The sequence below is a fragment of the Protopterus annectens genome, chromosome 1.part1 (assembly GCF_019279795.1).
Source record: "Protopterus annectens isolate FY-2018-M chromosome 1.part1, PAN1.0, whole genome shotgun sequence".
NCBI classification, from domain to species: Eukaryota; Metazoa; Chordata; order Ceratodontiformes; family Protopteridae; genus Protopterus; species Protopterus annectens.
The window spans coordinates 1,315,588,338-1,315,605,858 of record NC_056726.1 but is presented as its reverse complement, the minus strand read 5'-3'; positions in this window follow the sequence as shown (position 1 = coordinate 1,315,605,858).

The window sequence follows — 17,521 nt, the reverse complement described above, 5'->3', positions numbered from 1 at the left end:
TGACACAGAAAGGTTCCAAAGGAATTGACATGTACACAAAACAGAGGCAACTCTTGTATTATAACATTTAAATCTTAATCAGTTCACCAGAGAAGGGATGGTTGTTGTGTATGTGGAGTTTGGGGTGAGGAATGATGGCTAAGGAAATATACCCTGGGGATTGTGGGGTTTGGGTGGGGGAATGATGGGTATGGAAATACACCCCAGGGATCACTTCTGTGTCACTGCTTGACAGTGGCATAGGAAAATAACACACCCAACAGTAGTCATTCTTGACTGTCTATTCTTTTCTATTCCTAACTATGTAATAATTTGTAGACTCCACTCACCACAGATGACTACCATGGTGTGCAACATGTTAAAAGACATAACACATGTGTATGCCTGGCTACAGGGTAGTCACACACACACAAACACATACACACTTGCCAGTATTGTGCTTACAAGTCTTGCCTATGTAAAGGTAACTAATAGAGTGGCATGCATTTGGGGTAGGTGCCACAGAACCCCTACAATTACACTTAATCTGATTCTGCTTCTGAGCTGGGTGACATCACAGGACTGATTACTTGCAGTGGGGAGGGGAGGAAAGGGTGGTTTAGCAGATGACAAGGATAAAGGCCAGTGCAAAAGGTGATTTCTCTTTGGAAAGCAGTAAAATCCACTGTCATGCCAGGATGCAGATACAAATACACACACACACACCCACACAGTTGCCAGTGGTGGGATCAGAACTCCTGCCTATCTACAGATCAGTATTACAGTACTATGCAGTTACGAGACATGCCACAGAGATTACACATTTCAATGCAGTCAGAATGCCCTTCTAAGATTGAGGACATCAACAGGGATACTGACAGTTAAGATGCACATAGCTGTAAACCTGTGTGTTTAAAGTAGGAGTCTATTACAACCTGTATGCACAAACTAGACACATCATCTGCAGGTAAGACATAGGTAGGCCTGAGAGGTATAGCTGTAGCACAACAAGCCCTGAATTGGAGTATGCCCATCTGTGGAATGAACAACTGCTATCACTATACAGGGTTACAGTGGTCATGCTCATGCACATAGAATCACAGGACTTGTTTGGATGCATTGACTCCAATTACACAAGGTGACAGTGGGCATGCTCATACACTTAGTAGCACAGGGCCGTTTGGGATGCACTCTGACTCCAACTACACAAGCTTATACTTGGCATGCTCATACACTTAGAAACAAAGGGCTTGTTTGGATGCACTGACTCAAATTATACAAGGTGGCAATCGGTACGATCATACACTTAGTAACACAGGGCTGTTTGGAATGCACTCTGATTCTAACCACAGAAGGCCACAGTGTGCATGCTCATGCACTTAGATGTACAGAACATGTAATGGACTCCTATTGTAAACACACAGGTTTACAGCTATGTATATCTTAACTGTCAATATATATGCACATCATACAGGTTTACTACCAGATACCTGTATGTGGCCCGTAAATTATATATCTGCATCTGTGCTGTGTGATACACCTGCATACATGTACATGAAGTACTGCCATATATATGTGAAGTATACACAATCATGCATATGTGGAAATTAAAGGCAATTGGTTAACTGGGGCACATAGGTGGATGCAAAGTACAGCATGTGTCACACACATTGCTGCCCTGAAAGGCATACATTGATATCAGGTTGTGGATAGTGGGGTTATATTTGGAACAGTGGCATGTGCAAGCATAATATGTGAGCCCCATTGTCTAATGGTACTGAGGTGCAGGTGTCAAGATGACCTTTCCCGACTGTGTTAGTAGTTGTCATTATTAGCAGGACCATGTCACTAAGTATATCTGACATTGGTCATCTAAACAACATCTGCTGCTGTCCATCACCTTAGATGTAGCATTTGATACCAAGCACAATACTACCACTCGTGATGTCCTGGTACGAGTGGCAACTGCTTGACCAAAACAATGAGCCAATGTCTTGCTGTAATTATGAGGTTGTCCAGTGTCTGTTATTCTGGGAAGACATGACTGAAAGAAGACAAGCCTTTGTCACAGATCACATGCATCCATGATTCAAGGGAGTTTGGATAATACCTAGGTCGCATTTACCCATATAGTGCCATTCCAAGGCAAATATCCTAAACACAACAGTAACACCGTGACACCTACAAGACAATTGCATTGGATGCTTATGCTAACCAGTGCTAGATGTGTGGCTTTCATAATCCATTTGCTCAGTGTAGAACCTACAATGGGGAATACTGACATCTGTGCAGTGAGGAACACATGACTGAAGGCTCTGTAGTGCACAGTAGCACTACCACCATATAACTCAGATCCAGACATGTGGGCCATAACAGTGGTATGGACCACTCCAGGTGGCGGTGTCCACATATTCATAAAGGCTACTCACAAGTAATGACCACTACTCCAACATAATTCATCACAGATGAGTCAGGTACAGGTGACAGTGGCAAAAGCTGCATTTTAGGTTGTGTCCTCATATACATCCACCACCATGTCCTCAGACTACCAACACACATCCATAAATGTGGTATGAAATATTATAGTACAACACCAAATAAATTTTGACTGGTGGACTGTACCTAGCCCTACATGAACTGTGCAAAGTACCCATGTACTGACACAGTTGCATAATGTGTTATGTAATGCAATAATACCACTGTTTGTAACCAGGTCAGTTGTACACATACCAGGGTCCCTCGGATGTTGTCAGCATTAACACAGTTGACTGTTGCTGTACACCAGTAAACAACACCCTCATGGTTGGATATGACCTAGATGTACCTGCCCTGGATATGTACATCCCACACCCATACAACATAAATGAAAATACCATAGATGTTGTTGTCTTTTGTACATACAAGTGGCTACATTCATTACACACATGCACATGGAAGATAGCATTCAGCAGCCATGGACCTAACAGTACATAAGGTTTGATATCTATGTTGACAGAGGTAATATTCCCTCTCTACTGGTCACCCATGACACCTATCATATCATACAACAATCCACGTGGCATGTATGTCATTAGACATGTCCACCAAATGCAATGCCTACAAACATACCCAACTAACAGGATTGTAGGACCTACACACACGGCCTGTATTGACAGACTCAGGGAAATACAGATATGCTCTGTATGTTTCTGAGTAGTTACAGGTGATATGCCCATGCCATGTACAGCCATGTGTGACCCACAGCCCCATGTCAACACTTACAAGCCATGCATGCTGTGTGCTGTCTGGACATTAACCTTATTACCACAATAGCCAGAACATGCTGCGGTGAGATGTATATAAGCCACAGACCTCACACATGCTTGAATAAGTGTAATGCCTAGCTAAAACAGAGCACATTACTGGCACTCTTCCAGTAATCATGAGGTATGTGTGGCAAATATGATGTGTGTGTGGTAAATATGATGTGCTCACTGTTGACCATTACAATGCCCTGGCTTCACAGTGGAACTGTCAACTAACAGTTTGTGGGATCATGACATGGAATATTGCTGTGTGTGTGTGTGTGTGTGTGTGTGTGTGTGTGTGTGTGTGTGTGTGTGTGTGTGTGTGTGTGTGTCTGGCAAATATGCACTGTTGGCATAAATGTACACTTAGCTACTCAGTGAAGGTGGTTTTGTGTCTTACCAGTGCATTATACAACATTCAGTATGGTGTACTGCTCAGTTAGGATTCACACATGGTGTGAGGAAGGTGTGGAATGTATCCTCTTGACCTCCTAGTCCATTTACTGATGGAGACTGCATATGTGTACATGTATTGATATGTGTTTAGATTCCATGCATATGCAGTGTCTGATGTTTGAAGGTGACTGTCGTCTTAGTACATCATGCAGTTGTAATGCTGCCTCAACATTGCCAACTCTATATGGTGATATGATCAAAGTACAGTAAGCTGTACTTTAGGTATGGACAGATGTTTGGACATAACTACTAAGTGGTGGGGTTACTTTGCAGATGAATGATTACTGAGGACCGCTCACAGGTGTGTTACAACCATTCCTACAATAACTTGTGTAACTGCTAAGCTATGGTTTTGTTAATTGAAGGGGAAGATGCACAACGTAGAATGCAGTAAGGGTGACACTGAAGGCAAATCTCTTGACACCAGTAACAGTGACACCTCCCCTGTGCATATATTATGCATATATCAGCACAGTTGGCAAAGGAAAGAGTCAGCACACTTTGTAGTGCATGTGATAGTGCTGTAACTCTGTAATACCTATCATGAGATAGGCAGGTGTTTGATTCACAGTACTGGCACGTGAGTGTGTGTGTGTGTGTGTGTGTGTGTGTGTGTGTGTGTGTGTGTGTGTGTGTGTGTGTGTGTGTGTCCATATATGTCACGTATGGTGGGGAATACATCCCAAATGTTTTTCACTCTCCTGTACACTGTTGTAGACATCTGTACAGAGTGAAGTGTAGAAAGCAAGACATAGGCAGGGGTTTGAATCTCACACATGTCAAGTGTCTGTATGTGTGTGACATATATGTATATCTTTGTGAATGCCACAGTGTGTGTGTGTGTGTGTGTGTGTGTGTGTGTGTGTGTGTGTGTGTGTGTGTGTGTGTATGTATGGCTGTCTGGTCCCTGGAGTGAGGCTGTATTTTACCATAGTGAAATGATAAGACCCTCCCCCATCCACTCAATGCAATCTAGTATCCCTGTTGATGTCATCAATCTTAGAAGGGCATTCTAACCACCTGTAAACATGTACACCCTGGGGTGAGGTTTGTTGTTACATAGCCTACTGATGAACCCCCCTCCCCACATACACTCACCAAAATCTATTATCCCTGTTGATGTCCTCGATCCTAGGCCATTCTGACTACCTGTACATGTGCAATCTCTGTGGCGCATCTTGTAATTGCGTAATACTATAATGATACTTTGCACATAGGCAGGGGTTCTTACTGCGTCTATGAATCCCTGAGTGTGTGGGTGTGTTACTGTATCTATGAATCTCTGAGTGTGTGGGTGTGCATGTGTGTTTGTATCCTGTCATGAAAGTGGGTATTACTGCTTCCCAATGAGAAACTGCTTTTTCCACTGGCCTTTACCCTTGTCATCTGCTAAACCACTCTTGTACCTCCTGCCCGCTCCAGGTAACTATACATGTGATGTCACCTACTATGGATGTGATTGCTCTGGCCACAGTAGCTTACTACACAGTTATCATACTCTTGGATAATTAGATCAGTAAACATGTTTGAAACTTGGGAGATTATAACTGTGATGTGGAAGCTACAAAGTGCATTCAGGTATTGTCATACAGACCTGTGAGTAGTCTGCATTTACATAAGGGACACGAACTGCAAACATTGACATCCCCTGGCACATGCAATTACACCTGAAAGAGGAAGGCAGAACATCAAGATCAACATGCAGTTACTGTTGTTACACATGATACGTACTGTCAAAAGTACAAAATGCATTCTAAAAATGTAGTACATGGTATGTCTGCTGCCTATCAACACTACTCAACAATGGTAATCTACAATTGTCTTCCTAGTATGTTCACCTTGTACATCAGACCATATGAGCATGTCCCTGCACTGATGGTGTGGATGACAGTGATGCAGCACAGACATCATCATATGCACAGGGTGATAATGTTTGCCAGAGGCCTAAGCTGCACCATTGGATGACACCATGTGTGAGGGTTAGGGCTTTTTATCTCATTGAGTATGTGTGGATGTTATGTGTGTGTGTTGAGGTGCCCTACATTTGTTTCTGGTGTGTGTGTGTGTGTGTGTGTGTGTGTGTGTGTGTGTGTGTGTGTGTGTGTGTGTGTGTGTATGTATGCACGCAGGTATGGCATGTGGCTGGCCTACACAGGGGTATTATTGACAGCTGCAGACCGTACAGGGCAAGTTTTACAGTTCACAGTGTCCAGCCACGGCCACGTGATCTGCGCCTGCTAGGGATTGCACGGGCACTACTAGGCAGAGTTTCAAATTGGGTACTGTCTGATGACACATGTCCACTGGAACCGTGTCCCTGTTGAGACTGTCTAGGACCATGTGCACGTGGCCTGCTGTGTCCTGTTGTGGACCGCACAGCACCAGCTACACTGCTGCTGCTACTGCCACTATGGGAGTGGGCATGTGAAGTAGCATGTTCACGTAAACCTTCAACAGGTGATGTAGCTGGCCTAAGTCCACGTGCCCGATGCCTCACTCCCACCAGATGTTCCAGCACAGACATTCCACGCTTGAGGATTGACATGCCATGGTCAAGGACTCCCACCATGTCACCCAATCATTTATCCAAAACATCTGCAAGATGATGGTGAGCATCTGCAATTGCCTGGATGTTGTCAGTTAAAGAATGGACAGCAGCTCTCTGAAGTCTCAGACCTTCTCTGTTCAGCATGTACCTGTGCCTCCATTACAGCCAGAAACATGCATCTGGTGACACCAGTTGATGTGCTATGTCTTGCAGGGGCATGTTGGCCAGAAGTCCTCCTACGAGCAGACCTGGGCACATGCCTGTGTGGGACATCACCAGTCAGTTGGCTGGGATCATGGTGTGCAGGCACACCTTCCATAGTCCCACACATTCCTGTTTCATGCTATCACCCACCAACTGTCCTTCCACTATGGCCACTGGTGATGGGGTATGTGTAGGCATGAGAACTGTGTGTGGGGATGAGGGGGATACAGGTGAAATGGCAACCAATGTCACAGATTCAGCTCCTGACAACCCTGCCTGTGTCTCAATCATACTTTCATCATCACTGCTAGAGTCTGTGGGGACACTAACATCAGGTGGACCACAGGAGGGCAACACACCTACATCAACACCTGTGAGGGGCAGACAAGAACTGTACATTACAACTTATACAGACACACAGACAGACACAGACACACAGACAGACACAGAGACACATGATATGGCACCCAACAGCATGCAACATACATGTGATATGGCAGAAGGCATTCAGCTTAAACATTTATAGTGGTAGTTATCATACATCCCTGAGTTGCACACAACAGCATGCATGTGTTATAGCTGAAGGCATGCACCTTACACAATTATAGTAGTATTTAGCATACATCCCTGTATTGCACCATTTGTGTTAGTAGATTATGCCCCAAACCTACAACACAATGCATGCACTATGCACCGTTGCACCATACTGCCATGTTTTGTGCAACATACCCCACATTTTAACAGACCATCACTGACCTGTGTACATCTGCCACTGATGCTTTGTGTTGGCCACTGCCCCTATGTGTCAGGATGACATGAGCAGAAGGGTATGTTGAGTGAATACTATGTTTGCCTGAGCCCTAGCTTGCATATATCCCCAAAAGCAGTGCATGTCTGTTCAACATTATTCTGCTTATCCCTGAGCTGAGTCTACAGACAATGTGCATGTGGCTGTACACACATGTTTGACATGGCTGTCCCTACTTTGCAATGGTGCCACAGACCAGCACAGGTTAACAGTACACCAGCCTGATGTGTGGCATATGACCTTGCCAATCACATGTAGTATGACATGTCTTCTGCTGACATGTTGAATGACATGCATACATGTTTAACACAATGGTGTACTTTCAGATATAGAGTGAGGTAATGGTGTCCCAATGCAGGGATGTGTTATACTAACATGGACCTTCAGCTGACACAATGTTGTCAGTCAGCCCTACAGATATACAATGACATACTGCACATTGAGCTGATGTGCATAGCCATTGCAGGGCATCATGTGGCTTCACTATTGCTATACAGTGTGAGTTACAGACACAGTTCATAGCCATGACTGTGTTCAGATACAATACATATCTAATGTGGAATGTGACTCACGTCACTAAGGTGTATACACACTAAACCCTAATGTGGAATGTGTGACACAGGTCAGTGAAGGGTATACAGATGACACCCCTGTACATCTGCAACCATATTGCGGATGCCTGGCAACTATGCCTAGACATGGCTAACTTAGCAGTACTCCATGTCCCACATGCCATCTGTGTACCTCACACACATGAGGAGCAAGTATGACAGTGATTTCTGACATCAGCAAGGTGAATGTACTGTATCTGTGGCCTGATGTGGTTGTATGTGTATGTTGTGCAATACATGTATGTATTTGTATACTGTATAGGTGAAAGCTTTCATGTCATGACACATTCAAGTTGTTCAAGACATGTTATGTGATGGTTTGATGTCATGCCTACACAAGCTGTGCACAGACCTGTATCATGTTTAGTGTGTCACATCTGCAATATCACCATTACACAAAGGCCATAGTTGTATTGTGTCGAGCCAATGTACAACAGGGTGTACACACATGTACATCCCTTCTACTGTGTGTTGCTTCATGTCTCTGGCTATCCCCCATGGCCATATGTAAGCATGTTTTGTCTAGTGGTTGTGATGGGCATCTATTTCACATGTCAGTGTTGTCCCATATGACATACACCCACCCGTAGATTTCATATGGTCCACTCAGGACAGGGTTATGCGGACAAAGGATGGTATGTTTGGGATGTGAGATATCATGTTTTGCAGGATAGTTAACCAGTGTTGCAGTCAGCCCACAAAATGTCATGGACATATCAGATAGCACATGACATTGTGTGACATTCATAGCAAGGGTATAATCCACAAGGGTGACTCCTGTGGGCTGGTCATACTCCAGCTCCAAAACATTTAGAGTGTCTGCACACATATGCTCTCTGTATAGTACTGTTTGTATTCCCCACATGTGTAATGCTGATCTGTAGTACATGTCCCTACAGTGACCCACACCTCCACCATTGTATTTACAGCTGTCCACACATCTGGCAATGACAGTTTGTAAGGTTTAGTGTAGGTGTTTCATATAGTCTTCAGTTATTCCACATGGGTAACCACTGTGATGCATTGCATGTCTGACCTGTATATATTAACAGGACCACCATACATTATGTGTACGTGTGTTAAATGGCCACATGGCAGATAGCATGCAATTAATATGATATGTGCATTATCAAGACTGATAAATAATAACAATCTCACCTGCAACAGGCTGCTGTCACTGCGAAATGCCCGAGGTCCCAGGAGTAAGATCATTATCCACACCTGTGTGATAGCTACAGGGTGCAATGTGTGTGTTAGCACATAAGCCAGTACAATAGACTATACTATGGAGTATACACATCTGTGCATACAGAGAGTAGCAAACTATAGTATGTGGCATGTGTGCATACATGCCTTGCATATGATGTTACGTTAAATATTGTACAGAAACACATGTAACTATATGAAATATAGTTGTGTTCTATGTGCAGTAGTAACTTCCCAGGCATCTCCCGACTCAGTGGTTGTGAGACACTCACCTCCACAATACCAGCTAAAGCTTGTGGATGGAGTTCTGCAGGTGTCCCCAAGTTGGCCAGTAGCTCCTCGGTACATGTGAGTGGGGGCTAGGTGAGTGGGCCCACACCTGTTGCAGCTTGTTCCCTGGCAATTGCATTTGCATGCTGTTTTGCCCATCTAATGAGGTCGGTGCAGTGTCGGTGCACCTGCTGATAGGTGCGATTGTGGCCGCCAACATCATTTACCTTCCTGCGAAGTTCTTCCCACCGGGCATCCCCCTGCTGTGCATCCTGTGGTACATGGCTGAAGAGTATTTCATGGTTGTCAAGGAGGTATGGAATGAGGACCTCATCCTCCAAGTGGGTGTATGGTGGCAGCCTGGCACGCAGCATACCTGAAAGATGTAATGATGGAGACAGGTCACAGTAACTCACAGAGAAGTACAGAAGTACAGCTGCACATACATGTGTATCAAATTTAGTATGATTACAAAAATGTCTTTGTAAATCTGCATGACACTAACACCACTGACATGTTTAACTCACACACATTTGACACTTACTGGTGATTTGATGTTATGACCATATATGTGTGTGTCAAGTGATGACATTGCTCATACTCCATGTGGATGTTGTCTTGATGTGGGCATGTCTGTTTGCCTGTACTGGTGCCTTTGCCTATCAGCACATGCCTGGATGTGTTCACATTAATGCAAGAGACCTTAATGCTGTGTATATGTCACATATATAGTCATACACAGCTTTAAGGGACATGACCTGTGACCCTGCAGACTTGCTAACGGAAGGTTTTACATGTATGTGTTTTGCCATATGCATCTACATGGCACTGTACAGCAGTATAACATCCTGCCATGTATTACCTGTGTTACACATGTGAAACACATGGGACAATGGCTAGCTTGACAGTATTTGCAGGGTTGGATATCAACTATAGCATGTATGGTCATAGTGAACTAGTAGACTATATGCCCTGGGCCATTTATGAGTCTAGGCTGAAAGGTTACCTAGCTGTAGCCAGCAGACAGGTACCTTTTATTGGCCAGTTCAAGCAGTGCCACAGAACTGATCCACAGGGTTACTGAAGTATTTGCCATGTGGTCATCACACCATGTCTCAAAGAGGGGCAATGTGCAGCTTTGCTGGACAGGGATGCATAGTATGGCAGGAGTATGTAAAGTGTATGGGACAGAGATCTGTCAGGCATGTTATGATCCTTGTACTAGAAAGGTGGATGTCCATGAAGTATGTGTTTATTTGAAATCAGGATGTGTAAGTGTAGCATGTCCAACATCTCTGGGTTGGACATGGCTTTATTCGGGGTAGGCATCATGCTACATAGAGGAGCTAGGGTTTGGGAAGGCCGGTGTAGGTCATCTGAACATGGCCAATAACTCTTAAAGGAAATATGTGATCTATTATGAGTCACTTGAGTGTTGAGTATGGCTGAACAATGATCTCTATATTCATGGATGGCACCCTGTCATGATTAGGGGTGCCACTTATGACTACCTGACTGATGTGGTGAAGTGACTATCAAAGGAAAGACTACTGTCCAGCTGCATCCCATACACACACAGTTTCCATTATGTTGACCGCTGCCTAGGTGGTAGTTCATGGGTACAGGGTTTTTAACATAGGGGATGACAATGCAATACTTAGCTGTCAGGTTGTGGCCATAAGTCACACACCACACATCTGACCCACAAAGGCCCTTCTGTATGTTGCCCGCAGCACTCGTTGAGTCAACTATTGCTCCTAGCTCATAGTCATTTGCAAACTTCAATAGGCAGATGCCTTCTGTGTGGTATAGATAACAAAGAGGGGGAGTACCAGGAATGAACCCTGTATTACTGTAGCTGGCACTGGTTTGATGTGCGTGTATTAGTCATACACTTTCAGTAGTGTTGGTTCTGCCAGCAGTCCAGTTGCCAACCAATCCTGTGACATAGGAATATTCACCTAGTTTACTGAGTGTAGCTGGAACACAGTATGGGTGATGGTGTCCTAAGACCTGGCAAGGTCATGATATGCTGTGTGAATCAACCTTACTGTCATCTACATCTGTATTGACTACATCAAATAAGTTGATCAAGGTTCATGGCCTTACAGACCAGACTCAGCAGGGTAGTAGTGCACTATTTCCCATTATCAGTGGTGTATCCTCCTTTGTGGGGTGTGATAACTGTTGCTGTGCACCATTCAGTGTGTACACAGCCTGACATGGAGCTATGATTGAAATGATGTGTATGTAGAGAGCAAATTGTTCTGACATTTGTGTAAAATAAACCCTGGGATGTTGACAGGTCCCATGCAAGCTGCATGTATGGCTTTATAGAGTGCAGCTTGTACCTGCATAGTTGTTATTACAGGGGCTCTGTAGTGTACATGGATATATAAATATGTGTACCTGTTGTGGGGGAGGTAAGAGTGGGTTTAGGTTATCCAAGACCCTATCTGGATGAACAAGTGCTATTTCTGTAGGTGCAGTACTTCTCATGCCATAGTGCTGTGAAGCACGGCAGGTCTTGTTGTTGCCATTATGATTCATGACACAGCTATAGAATGCTCTGTGGTTGGCCTCATAATATGTGGCTGATTAGTTTCACAGTAGCTTTGTGTGGTTTTATATGGTGTATCTGGATCTTACTGAGGCTGACCAGGGATCACCTCCACTCATGTGTGTTCACTCTTGCAACAGTTACTACCTTCTGTGGTACAGTTTAAGGCAGGGTACCACCAGTTTTCCTTCCTGTTTGTGTTTGGTTGAATCTTGGTTCTGTTTCAATGGCACAATCACTGCACTTATGTGAGTGCTTAAAGTGCATTTGTGTAGTATTCAGCATTTGCACATGCATTGTCCATCTGCATGGGTGCCATGACAGTCACCACTTTGCTCTTAAGAAGCATAACATTGGCTTTGGAGACTGACTATGTGTAGCATACTGTTAGCCCTGTTTGTGTGACTATGGTGATCCAGATCATTGGGGTTAATGAAATCCAACATGCATTGAGCACAGGTGTTGGTACATGAGGAGTCTTCCCAGTTCATAATGGGATAGTTGAGAGTAGCCAGTATTATGGTTTTCTGACTCCAACCTAATAGTCCTCATTACAGCACAATATGACAGTTGGGAATTCTGAGGCATGGTGGGTGATCTGTCGCAAGGTGCAATTTGGATTCCACTTTGGCACAAAGGTAGTTGCTCAGCATAATACATCTGAAGTTATGCAAGTGCAACTAGCGTGGGGGTGTACATATCCTTCAGGAATATGGACACACCTGTGGCCTGTGTGTTCCAATAAAGGATAATGGCCAAAAGGTGAGGTATTTGTTATAACATGGTCATGCAGGGGTGCTCTCCGGAGCATTGAACCATATCTCAGTCACTGCACAGATATGATCTCCATGTTAAGGATTGATATAAATGAGGCCATATTGAGTTTCTGAAATGTATCATTGGGTAGCGAGACCCGCAGTTTATTGGTTGGCTGTCCTTGTTACAGCAGTGGACTGTCACTTGAACTTTGTATGATAAAGGCACTATAGGGGAAGCATGAGCCCTAGCCAGTATCCAGATTCCCAGGGGTGACAGGTGCAGGCTCTGACTGGCAAAGCATCATGGTCTGTCAACCATGTTTTCCCAGGCAGAGAGATAATGGATACCCTTTGAGTAACACCAGTAAATTAGACAATTGTGAAATACAATCCTTTTGTCCCTGTACTGCAGTATCATTCTGGCCAATGGCAGAATGCTACCCAGGCCTTGGGACATACCTGCATGGGCTACAAGACCTGACAGTTCCTACATGTGTGCTTCCATGCAGTCCAGGCTACTGCATCACAGGTCCTGCACAACAACATGGAATATGCCAGAGCCATGTGTATAGTTCAAAAGGTGGTCTGAGTGAATGGGTATGTGGCTAATCATGGCAGGCAGGCAGCTGACAGTATGTTTGCCCTCATAGAGCTTGGTGTTACACAGTGCTAGAGTTTGCATTCACAAATGAGTACTGTTGGGCATGTTTCTGGCCACGTGTTCTGAGGTGTGACACAATTTGGCAAACTATGTCATACAGTTTGTGTATTTTGTTGTCTGTCTATTCCAGCTTGGGAGGTCTCTTGCTTGGCCAGATACTTAGAAGCCTCGGTGAATGTGTGTGATTTCTGGTGGTATGTGTGGGTGTCTTTACTGTGTTCTGGTAAGGGTATGTGTTGGATTTGGTGATGAGGTGCATGTGTTAACCTACACCTCAGGACTGTCCAGTCCAGTCATGGCTGTAGACTGGACTGCCTTCCAGCTTACCCCTGTAGCTGCATCCCAGACAATGTGTGGGGTGTGGTGTTAGGTGGGTTTGGCAGTGTACATGGCATAGAGATTACATTCCCCCAGGATGGCCACATACACAAAGCTGACATTAGTAAACACCAGTAGCTGACTAGTGGACATGCCTGTATGAGCATTCAGTACTACAAGTACTAAGTACTGTATTTAGTTTGCTTATTGCTTATGAAGATGGTTTAGACAGTGATGCTCACAAGTAAATATTTGTGTTATGGACGTGACAACACTGGCTTTTACGGAAACATACTAGCTACCTTTAGCAGCAATCCTTATCTGAGGAGCATGTCACATCCTGATAGTTGATTACAGATGATGCAAGTGTCAGCAGGTCTGTATCCTTTTCTGAGTATATATTCATATATCCACCAGATCCATGAGCTCTGTTGGGCACGGACACCCACTCCCCAAACAGAGTCAAGTATCAATAGACTCTGCTGCCACTATCAACATGATCAGGATATAATCAGATAGTGTAAGCCATCACCTATGAAGCAGCTATTACACATGGGCAGCAGTCTCCTACATCTTACACTCCTACTGCAGATGTTACACTGGAGTTAAAGATGATATGCAACTTGTTTCATTACTAGTACTGTGCACAACCTTACATACAGTATTTGCAAGTGGCTGTTAGGTTGGCAATGAGAGGTTAGGCTACACAAACCTGAAAGTTCAACCAGTGTGTCTCTACTCTCTATATCCACTCTATGTAGGTGTGCACGTAGCCATTTGGCCCAGCCCTGTAACAAGGGTCACTACACATTTGCATAACATATACACATGCACAGCTGTTATTGCTTGCAAACATTACTAGAGAGGTGGATATTACATGTCTTATGTGCATGGATAGTTACCTAGCTCTTCCAATTTTCTTTGCTATCATGCTGTTAAACTGTCAGATTAATACAATTCATATGTATCCTGTTATTGAGAATTGTAATCACCAATAGACATAACTAATGTTTGTATAACATAACAGAAATGTTATGTAAAATGGAATACAGATCTGCCTAGAATACTGTACATTACACAGTTATTGGCACAATATCCCACAATGCAAATCATATTTGCACAGTAAGCCCACCATTGACATGTTCATCTTACTAATACACCCATACATATGTCTACTGTTACAATATATCAACATATACAATCCCCTCTTATAGCACATACTTATTGGACCAACCCTGACACTTACAGTGGCTGGAAAAGAATTGGTGAATTCCAAGCCCATATATATCATCCCTTGTGGTGTATGAGGAGTTTGCCTTGTGACCTACGGCAGTACACACATAGAATACTACAAGCAATACTACTGCTCAACAATACATCACTACAATATAGCTATTTCCACTATATGCATTGATTACACTGTAATTATTACAAAACAGGTACTACAGACACAGACATACTAAATGTTATACATACCTTTTTGGTAATTGGAGGTGTTATTGACTGGTATTTTAATCTTTTTCGGTTTGTATTTCAATCTTCTGCTGGGTATTTTGTACTGTTCTGCAGGTATATACAGATGGTTTGAATGTGTGAGAAGGCATCCTTTTATAGTTAGAGATCAGTAACATGTGCTATCCTGATCAACAATTGGTGTTCCAAAGTAGTTAATTACATGCACATCAGCTGTGCAGCTACTCCATTAGCCAATACCATAACAACACTGGAGTATAATTGAGTACTCCACTTGGGCGTTGTTCCTTTGTCTTACTTGTGAGGAAGACAGCCTGGAAGTGTTGTCTGAAATCTATTGCAACAGCTGTATGGAGACAAACAAATATATTGTGTGTAATGCCTAGAAGATTTGTTCTAAATGTGAGTACTGCTGTTATATTTCTGAACATTGCTACTTGTGCAGGATTTGTCTGTACCTAATGCTTCTGCATATATTTCAGTCTGGCCAGGATGTTTGACCAGCTCAAGGCTGTATGGCTATGCATATAATGTTAGGGGGTTTACAGAGTGCTCATCAGACATCTTTAGTTTGGGTAAATGTGCATCATACTGTGCTGATAATCAGTAATTGGTAACACTTCCTACTTTTCAACCCTCTGAAACAAGATTAGTTCAAACAAACCCTGTAACATCAGCAGCTGTTCCATTGTATAACAGCAACTATTTCACATAGGGCCATGTTAGTGTGTCTCTGTCCAGGTATGTCAAGGTTTCAGCAGATGTCGTACAGTGGGTGAAGAATTGGTTATGGTATGACAGTATGTATTGTTGTAATTAGTTTGGGTGTGGGGGAGATGTTGGTGATTGTACATAGCAGATGCAGGTGTGTAGGAACTGCTTTTATGCATATTCTATATGTGTGTGGGGGTTCTTTCCCTATGTGAACACCTATCCCTTAGTGGACTAATACTATGGTAATTGCAGGCTGATTCATTAAGGCACTGTTAAATGCTTCCTGTATAGCATGCAGGTAATGTTAGTCCTTGAATCCTTTTGGCATTACATCGGAATGTAATAAAGTTTTGCTAAATGAAAGATGTCTGTGTATTTCTGTCATGGATATTTGCAGTCATTGTAGTTGTGTTGGTGACTAACCCTATTTCGCTCATGTCCATAGAACATATTTGTAATAGTGTATTGGCATATACTCTTCATATGTTATGTTCATATTGTTTGGGGTTGGCAGAATGTGTGATTGCTATGGTCCATGTTATACTCAGATTTGAACACTTCAGATGCTATATGCACACATGTATGTATATATACACACACACACACACACACATATATATATATATATATATATATATATATATATATATATATATATATATATATATATATATGTATATAGATATAGATATATGATATATATTATTGCATACGTTTATATGTACATCCATAGATGTGTAGATGTTTTTAACCTATCTATATATCTACATAGGTTCATAGGTTCATAGGTTGGTACTAGGCTATCAGCCCTAGGGCCTATACAAGCCTAGCCATAACAATTCCCTGGCTATTTCTTCCCACATTATTTACTTTCCTGGACCCCTGTCTAGCAGGGTGACTGACGTGATCCCTGGGGTGAATTTCCTTTCTCCCATCCAATCGTCAAGGTTCCTCTTGAAGAGGTCCAAAGAGGCACTCTGCTTGACATGTATGGGCAATCTATTCCAGAGTCTGGGGAGTCTCAGGGTCAGGAACCTATCCCTCCAGCATGTTTTGTTTATTGTGATGGCAAGGTTTAGATCCCTGGGCGTGTAGCTCTGAGGGATTGGGATTTCTTTAAGTGTAGCATGTCCAACAGCTCTGGGTTTGACATGGCCTTGTATGTTAAGCAGAGATCGCCTCTGAGTAGGCGATATGCGACAGAGTATAGCTGGAGTTTTTTAAGGTGGTCAGCGTAGGGCATCTGTTTTAGGCCTGTGATTCTTTTAGTGAGGTATTTCTGAGGCCTTTCCAGTTGTTGCAGATGTCTTGAGAGGTACATGCCAAATGGGGCGTTGTATTCTATAATGGGTCTAATGAGGGATGAGTACAGTGGGACAATGACCTCCTTTTTTCTGGATGAAAAGCCCTTCGTGATGAGGTGTGCCACATAGAAGGATTTCCTGACTGTTGTGGCGATGTGGTTATCGAAGGTGAGACCACTGTCCACCTGTGTCCCTAAGTCACTTATCACACTTTCTGTGTTTAGTGTACTGCCACCTATATGGTAATTCATGGATACATGTTTTTTCCCCAAAGGGGATAACAATACATTTCTTGGCATTGAGCTTGAGCCCATGGCTCTGGCACCAAGCATCAGTTTCTGTAAGGCCCTTTTGTAGAGTATCC